Genomic DNA, 8,862 nt, shown 5'->3' on the forward strand with positions numbered 1-8,862 from the left:
CCCCCCCCCTTCTTGCAGAGCTTTGCTAAGGTGAGTCAGAACCCCTATCTCTCTTCTGCACACTCACTTTTAGACTGTCTCCTCCATCCCCACCTCCCCTCCCTCGCAGTTTCCTGCCTTCATCTATATCAACACAGGTGAATAGCCCCCCTCTCTCTAATATTCACACTTTTATTTCTTCTTTACTCTGCTCTGTTTCTGTCTCGCTGTACCACTTTCAGCTTACACCCCACATGTTAATATTCTGCCATCTATCCCTGCACTGTCTTCCCTCACTGCCTTCTTTCTTCACTTTGTCCCTCCGTCCAGTTTCTCTTTAGTATTCTGTCAATGCAAGGTAATCAGCTGCAGTCGTAGAAGGCGTGATGCCCTTGATCTTAAACGTCTTATTTGAGGTCAATGCGTGTTTGCTTACTGTATTTTGGGACAAAATAATCTCATGCACTTTGTTGCTTTCTCTATTTGCTTTTAAGTGATTTGTTGTGCTGTTGCTTCGTCACTTCGTTGCCCTCGTTCCCTCTTTCTCACTCTGAGTTCCTCTCTTTAAAGCGTAATCCTTTATCAGACGTGGACTAAGAACACATTCTTATTTACGGCCTTAGGGAGCAGCTGCACAGACAGAAAGGGTCATGCTCATTCACATCTTTACACCTGTCGTTGCCCCATGCTGTACTTTTTGCCACTAAGCAGCTTCACTGGAGTGGTCACAGAGTGCCTTGCTAAAGGGCACCTGAGTAAACATAAGAGTCCTCAGGCCATGTGGAGATTCCATCCATTTTTTGCCTTCCTTTTCCACCTTTTCTTCCTCTATGCTTCCCTCAAACAGTTCCTCTCTTCCTTTATCCTCCCTCTCCCTTTGCCTTTACATTTATTTCTCGCTCTGCTTTCCCCATCTGTCCCTCGCTGTCACACATCAGGAGTGTGTCAGCGAGGATTCAGAGTATGTCACTGCAGCATCTGGTCACTGTGAGCTTTTTTTTTAACCATCCTTCATCTGTGAATGGTTCTTTCTGTCTCCTTCCTTCTCTTCCACTCTTCCCTGCCATTTTGAAAACAACTGATTATGCCTTCAAGTTATTCCATCAAGTTTTTTTTTCTAGCCTAATGATTCTCGTCATGGCACGGAGCGGAAAATTGAGGCGCTGACAGACCCCCAGTGTAACAGAGCCTTCATTGTTCAACTTTCAATTCCCAGAAGCTCTTTAAGCCCTCTCTCTGGAAAGTCAACACCAAATCCAAATCTCCTTGTCAATTTACCAGGCAGCAAAGTCGTCATTATTTTGTGCACACTGCCATGATCTTACCATCATTAAAATTCGTCCCTTACACAAGCATCAAGGACGCAATATCTCTCGCTGAGAAGGACAGAGTATACCGCGCATTCAAACACAAGCACACACATGTACACACTCACTGTCTTATTTACTTATATATTTCAAGATAGGCATTTATTGTACTTTTCTCTCTCCATTTTGGAAGAAGTGGTGATCCAAAAGGAACGAATGCTCAATAAGCAGAAGCCATGAGTGAAATATTCAAATGGTGGCCTATTTACAAAGGCTGGAGAGTTTCTCTCCATCTGCCATCATGCGTTTGGTATGTGGTATAAAAGCAGGCAGCAGCAACTCCAAAGATGTCATCCACAGATATTATGCACCAAGGAAAATCTTTTCATAATAAGTGTAAACACATTAGTTTGCTTCATTAAAATCCACTCAAAATGTAGGCAGGTGTCAAGGTTTGGACAAAGGATACGCCATGTCTTCACTGACAAAAGGTGGATGATGCCTCTGTGTGTTTATTTCTGTTTTGGGTGAAGGACAGGATGTTTGTGGAGTATGGCAGATGAGGGCTTGTGTGTACTTATGCAAAATCCAGTGTGCTCCCAGACCCGTGAGCAAGGAAGCGCATCTGCATGTGTTTTTGGCCAAGCTGCCAGCCAGCCACTATCTTTGTGAGTCAGACGGGCAGGCAAGTTGGCGTTATTTGAGGTGCTATTCTCTTCCCTAAGTTCGATCCGCCCCGAGGAAATTTGTCATGCTGTTCCACCTTTCTGATTTCTGAACGGTGGGGGTGAGGAGAATACACACACACACTTGCATAACAGACTGGTAAAGGTAACTAAGGAATTTGTCTGGCCTTGTTGTGACATTCTTTCATTTGCTCTTTCGACTCTCTGGCTTGGGACAGAGGTGAGCAAGGAAGTTGTTCTAGCTCAGGTCTTGACAGGACATACTTCATCATCTATCCACCCAGCCCTAAGCTACACACTGGATTGTTCTGCCTTTTGCCAAATCTTTAATTCTGTCTCATTCTCTCCTTCAGTCTAAACCTGCCCATCATGCAGTATTGCTTTGATTACAGTTTTCTTGCCAGACCACCATTCATCTCAAACTCATCTTCACCCATTCTCCCCGATTTCTGTCCACCAGCAATTTTATTACCCTCTTAACAATATCCCAAGGCTTCCAGTATAGTTATGCTGGTGGATGCTCTTATCATTCCACTGAATACCAATTCTCTCACTGGTTAATTACTGTAATGCCACCTTCTCTCTCTCTCTTACACACACATTATTAACGTGGCTCCTCTGAGGCCCATCCAATCATCCCCCATCCAGTAAGTGAAAATGAGTGACTTTTTATATTATAGGGATTAAATGGGAACTGGGAAGATAGGAGAGTGAAAGAGAGACATAGGTAACAACAGAGAGAAAGCATTTTGTGCAGACTCAGAGCCTCAAGAGTGATTCAGCCATTGTTACTCATCTCTCCTTTTTGCAGGAGGGCTCATGTCATAAGTATTTTAAGTCCTCTCTATTCTGTTGTTCTCCTTTAATCCTGTTAGATAACTCGTGTCCTCCTTTCTCCTTCTGCAGCTTTCTTTGTCTCTCCTTTCCTCCTCCGCTGCCTACTGCCTACTGCCCACTCAGCAAAGAGAGAGTCTTATGCTCTCTGCCACAAGAAAGGCTAGAGTGTGCCTAAACAAGGTAGAAAAAATAAAAGAGAGAGGAAGTCAGAGTAAGATAGAAAGTGCGGTGTAGAAAAGATGACAAAGATGTGGCGATCCTGGAAGATGGAGAAATCTGCTGGCCGGTGCAAGCTCATTTTTTATGAGGAGGAATGACTGTGGATGAGAGCCAAGTCAGTGGCAAGTGAGCTGTGAAGTGGAGCCTGCACACAAGCTTATAGTCAAGACACACACAAAAGACACAGGTTGAGAGGGTGGGCTGATCTGAAATGGATGTGACATAGAAAGTATTGTAAAATCCCAATTTCAGCATCTGAAAAAGCTGCCTAACACAGAATGAATGTGTTGATACTTTTCTTTTTGTATTGTTGTCCAAACAAATACACTCCAGGCTCATGCACTCACACAACTCACAGAAAGAGTAACTGATCTAACATAAAAGTGCTTTTGTAACCATAAAACACAGCCTCCTTTCCCCATCCCCTGCTTTTTATGGGGTCCAATGATAAAAGGTTGGTTCACGCTGGAGTCACACTTGTACGCCAAACAATACATGATGCAATATTTCAAACCTGCGTTGTAACCACTATGCAAAACCAGCAACACTCCATCAACCCCACTGAAGCCGCTTTTGCTTCATATTTCCCAAAAGTCCCCATCCAGCCCATTGTTTACATGAGGACAATTACAAATGAGGGAGCAGAACAGGAGGCTGTCACTGTAGTTTGCTTGCCAAGACGAGGTAGCCACTTAGTGGGGCAGCCACACTCCTGCAGCTCCTTACATGCAGAAAAAAATGGGTCATAAGAGCAGAGGAGGAATTTGCTAGACCAATAGCACAGACTAGTGGTGAGGGTTTAGAAATGCATGAGAGCAGTTATGAAAAATTAAGTATGTGCTGTGGGAGTCTGAGGAATATTCAGTCGAATCCAGCAACCCTAATTTCAGCCATGACTGAAAGTAGATAATCCCTTTTGATACACAGGCAGTGCATTTATCCAGCACCATCATTATCACATACTTGAATGAGCATAACCTTCATTTCATTCATACTCAAACCACCTGGTTTTCTTACAGACCCCATTCCCCTTCTCACTGCCCAAAACATTATTCAACACAAAGAGGAGGTAGGAGGGGCAGGCACTTGTGACAAGAAGAATTTGCATGACCCACAAAGGCCCTGTCTCTCCTCTGACTCCATAAATCAAAAGGATGGAGAGAATCCCTTGACACCTCTGTTCTTTTTCCTCAAAGGTGATAAATTGATCCCTGGTTGGCTAATAAGCAGAGGCACAGGGCAGCCAAAACTTCCCAAAGATTTATGCAGCGACAAGTGGATTTACTGTATAGGGGAGGAAATGTGAACAATTAGGAGATGAGAAACTCGTTACTGTATTCATCTTCCCAGTACTCATGAGGTTTCTGATGAGAAGACCTTAGCTCAGTCCGGGGGTGTTGGCACCAAAGAAATAATGCATCAGGACAACAGAAATAGAATCTCTCATGGAGGCAATGCATGTGACTGAATTACCAAATTTTAACTGATGAACATGCATTCCAATTACACTAACTGGCTTTTGATGGGTAAACATTCGCTATGGTTTTAGGTAGATTCCATTGCCTGACTTTGTCCCCATTTCATCTGACCTAAAAATAGAGCTGATTGCTGAAAATCAATATGATGGACACATCAGCATTCTTCGGTTTGTCAGCAGTCTCCCCAAATGGAGGGAGGGTTAGAATGTGTAAGGCAATCTAACAGCTTGCAGCTTTGCCAGACATAAGAGAAACCTTTTAAGGCAACTCAACCAGGCATCTTAACGACACAAGGTGATACTGTGACAGGAAAAGCAGAAGATGATCAGTGCTATCATCATCTCCAAAGCTGACTGGAAAAAGGGGACAGAGCATAGTGGTGTAGAGTTTCCTAAGAGTGCCAACGGCAGATAAAGCTACTGTACCTTCCCTTCAGCTCTCTTGCTCTCTTCTAAAATCAAATTTTCTCACTCTAGTTTTAGTGTGTCTTTCCCTTCCCATCCTTCTTCTCTGTATCTTCCTGTTCCATACTCAGTTTCAGCAGCTCATCTGATCCCTTACCCTTTACACTCTTCATCCTTCACTGCCTAGCCCCTTCCCTTTCTGCCCACCTATCTTACTCACACCCCTCTTTGCATCGACAGCATGCTTATCCTGTTGAATGCATGTAAAGTAGATTATGATAGCCTTTGGGAAGGAGCAGTTTTGGCATGTTGTAAAGTTTTCAGCAAGATAGAAGACAGTTTAGATTGCAGACAAGGAAAAGATATTGTGGAAAAACTAAATTTGTACTCATGTATTCCTTATTAAAGGATCAGCAATTGCACTATGGAGCTAAGGGACACCGGTTACCACTTTTAGCAATAAAGCACTTGCCTGATTTTCATGCCAGGTGCACATAACTCATAAGTAAAAGTTGCTGCTTCCTTAAGTAATTTTTAGAATTTACAGTATATCTTGGAGTTTGGATGGGAATACTTCTTACTGTGACAGCTTCCATGACAAATGTGATATCTCATCAGCATCAGCCTGACTATTGCAAACCTATGCAAATGTGTCTAAAATATCAAACATCCTCCCATCCAAAGGATGTCTTTTTTGGGTTGCATGACGCCAATTCTAAATAGACATTTGGTGCACTATATAACTAATTCCATCTACGTCTGGCAGTGACGCTACTCTGTGCCACCGAAGCAGCTGTTGTTACGGAAAGAGAGGGAAGCGAGAGGCAGATCACTTCCCAAATGCTCATTTTTAGCTGGCTTGTTTGGGCACAGTGCACCAGAGCTGACGAGCTGAGCACAGAGTTTTTGACACAATGGTGTCAAACTCGGGACTGCAGTGTTCAGCTCACACAAATGAATAGCATCACACCTGCTGGCAACATGCAGACACAGACACAAACAGACTGTTATCAAGTCTGCATGGCAATTAGTGTGTTTGGGAGTGCTAAAATAATGACACATTTGCCTGACATCATTTCATTAAAGAGGCTCTCAGGGAGTAGGCATATGGAATGTACTGGAAGTGCTGAAAATTCAGAAAAGCAGTACATCCGTTTTAATGTTTAAAATAGCTTCAAATGTGCAGTAAGGTTAACATATATACAAACTCAAATCCAGCAATGCAATAGTTGATAAATATTTACCAACTTAGTTTCTAGCCGCAGCAGACAGCTGTTTTCAACGAAAAGCCTACTACCTGCTCAGCACCAAACTGCTGACAAATCGAGTTAACTCCTGGCTGCTAAACAAACGCTGGAGAACTTAGCAGCTTAAAAGCTGGTCGCAGACAAAACAGAATGAACAGGATTTTGGGCTGCGAAATGCGACTGAATAAATGCTAATGTCGCCTTGTGTCTGATGGATACTTCACTATTTGCTAACCATTAAGCCATTCTACTTTGGGTGACAATGTTTGCAGCTTGTTTCTGTTGCTCAAGTGGCAAAGCAAAGAGTTAAGGCAAGTTTAATTTCAGCCACTGCACCCAATTCTATCACAAACTACTATGGTTTTGTCATAAAAAACACTGAGTTCACTATAATGAGTGTAGTAATAAGGCGGCACTTATTATTTACAGCAGTTAGGTTGTGACAGTAAAGTTTATGTGATAGATGGACAGCAGAAGCACTTCTCCAGCTACTGTTTGCAGGAGTATTCAGTACACGGTATCGGGTTCTATTCACAACTGGACAGAATTTTAGTTTAGGTTTCTGAAGTATCAAACTGCCACCTTGTGTCACAGCGTTTGAGCTGGTTTTACAGTCAACACTGAACAATCTATTTCCTGTGCAGCTTGTACAAGCCCAGTGACGCCACAATTCCCATGCTTTGCCAGTGTAGTAAATTACCAGTCTATGACTGGGTGTGACCTCTTAGAGCACTAAAAAAATAAACAAATACAGATTAGGTTTTTTCTAACTGCTCCCACTTGACTGGCATTTCAGAAGTAGTGTATGGCTAAGTAATATCTTCACCTCCACCTCAACATTCTTGTGGTTTTACGAGTCGGGCTGTTGTCTCTGTTGGTTACTGTTGAGGGGAAGGTCATAAACGGGCGATTTATGTCTGAAGTGCAGCCAGGAATGCTGATGCTACTGTCAGAGAGCAGAGATCCCATCTGGTTTGACTCACATTTAATAAAAACTGTAAACTTCACAACCGCACACCCTAATTCATGTGCTGTACAGTTATGTGTTCACACAGAGAACAGGTTAACATAACTGGCAGAAAATATACTGAATGGCATAATCTGCATAATAGCTCCTTGTGACAGTAAAAGTAAGTTTCACACTTTGAGCTTCTTACATCACGGCTTCTAATTGAGGTCTAGATGAACTAAGCTTCCCGCTGGCTTTGCTGTTAATCGTCATAGTGAGAAATAAGAACGCCTCATTAGCTCTCAGTCTTCCAGTGCTGCTGCACTTCTGGAAAATCTACAATACAAACACATTACTCAACACATTCTCAAAACAAATACAAAAGTGTACACACAACATAATATGATGCTACATCGATTACTGTCCCATCTGCTTTTCCACAGCAGTTACCTGGACTTGTAAGCCACCCCTGTTAAGTTATGGGCATTTTAATTGCTATAGACAGGGGTCTATTAGCAGGGCACCTTGGGTGGCCATGACCATGTTTCTCTAAATCATTAAGCTAATTATACAAGCTAATTAATCAGTATGCTTGGAATGGACTGCATGAGCAGACGCTGCTCTTTGTTGGCTTGCATAGAGAACGGAGTCAGTTTTTAAATAACAAAAATGTCAAAGCAGTTGTGAAAAAGGAACTGATCTTAAAAGCATACATTATGATATTTGCATATCAAGTTCTTTACAGATTCAAAACAAAAAGTGAAGTGGAATCACATAAATAAAACGTTCAGCTAGAATCACATTTCTAGTGCTTTGAAGATGCTGAATAATGCATGGGGTGGTGGGTATGAGAGGCAACGTGTGCCACAGTGTGCAGCGTCTTTGTCGTGTAAGATAAACACAAAGACAGATTTCTCAATCACTCAGTGCCACTGTGAGGCGACTCGGACAATTTCAAGCCCGTGCTCGACTTTCGTTACCGAGACCAGCTTAGCCATTTGTGAAGCAATCATGGCAGACTGCTACAACTGGTGCGTGCGCACGTTTGTCAGAGCCTGTCTGTGTGATTTCCAGGATGAGGAGGACCACTTTGCTCCTCAGACATTTAGGGTCCCTTGACATCCTATTATTTTCCAGTCAGCAGTCTGAACTCAGCAGTTGACAAAATCAATTAGGGTACTTTGTAAGCAGAGTGTATGGTTATCACTGAGCGTGCATGTGTATCAGTATGTGTGCATGTACGTCAGCTGCATATTCATGCTTTCTTGCACACAACTAAGGGCGTATAAGAAAGAGTCACTGTCAGAAATTATTACTTACAAGCAGGCACAACCAAACCTCCTGCTGTCCCGTCTCCAGTGTGTAGTGGAGACACAGTCGGTGTTCATGCAGGAGTCTATTTTTAGCACATTTCATTATGCACAGCAGAAAATCACCTGCTCAAAGCACATGAAGCATGTTTACAAACCTAATGGGACTACTGTATGGTGTAACACAGCAATGCATATAGGCTACAGTGGATGCTAGCTCATGCTTCATCTACCTATACAGTGCACTGATTTAAGGGTTTTGTGGTGAACTGACAATGATACAATACACTAAAGCCCAACATCTGTCTGTCTCTTCCTTTCCAGGGAGATTCTGAGGAGTTCTCTTCTTTCTTTACTCTGGTCCGAGGCAGCGATCGCAATTGATTATTCCAAACAGGTAAAATCCACATTTTGTAAAACCTTCCTTGAAATTGTATGATTTAATA

The 8,862-nt window shown here is 42.7% G+C and overlaps 1 protein-coding gene across 1 annotated transcript in view; it reads left to right on the forward strand.

Annotated features, from left to right (window-relative positions):
* LOC109966549 (receptor-type tyrosine-protein phosphatase delta) overlaps nt 1-8,862 on the forward strand; it is a 322,783-nt gene that overhangs the window by 113,525 nt on the left and 200,396 nt on the right. The window contains 1 exon segment of the mRNA XM_020611458.1: nt 8,741-8,813. The gene's annotated coding sequence lies outside the window, so the exon portion shown is untranslated.

Source organism: Monopterus albus, unplaced genomic scaffold, assembly GCF_001952655.1.
Source record: "Monopterus albus unplaced genomic scaffold, M_albus_1.0 scaffold113.1, whole genome shotgun sequence".
NCBI lineage: Eukaryota > Metazoa > Chordata > Actinopteri > Synbranchiformes > Synbranchidae > Monopterus > Monopterus albus.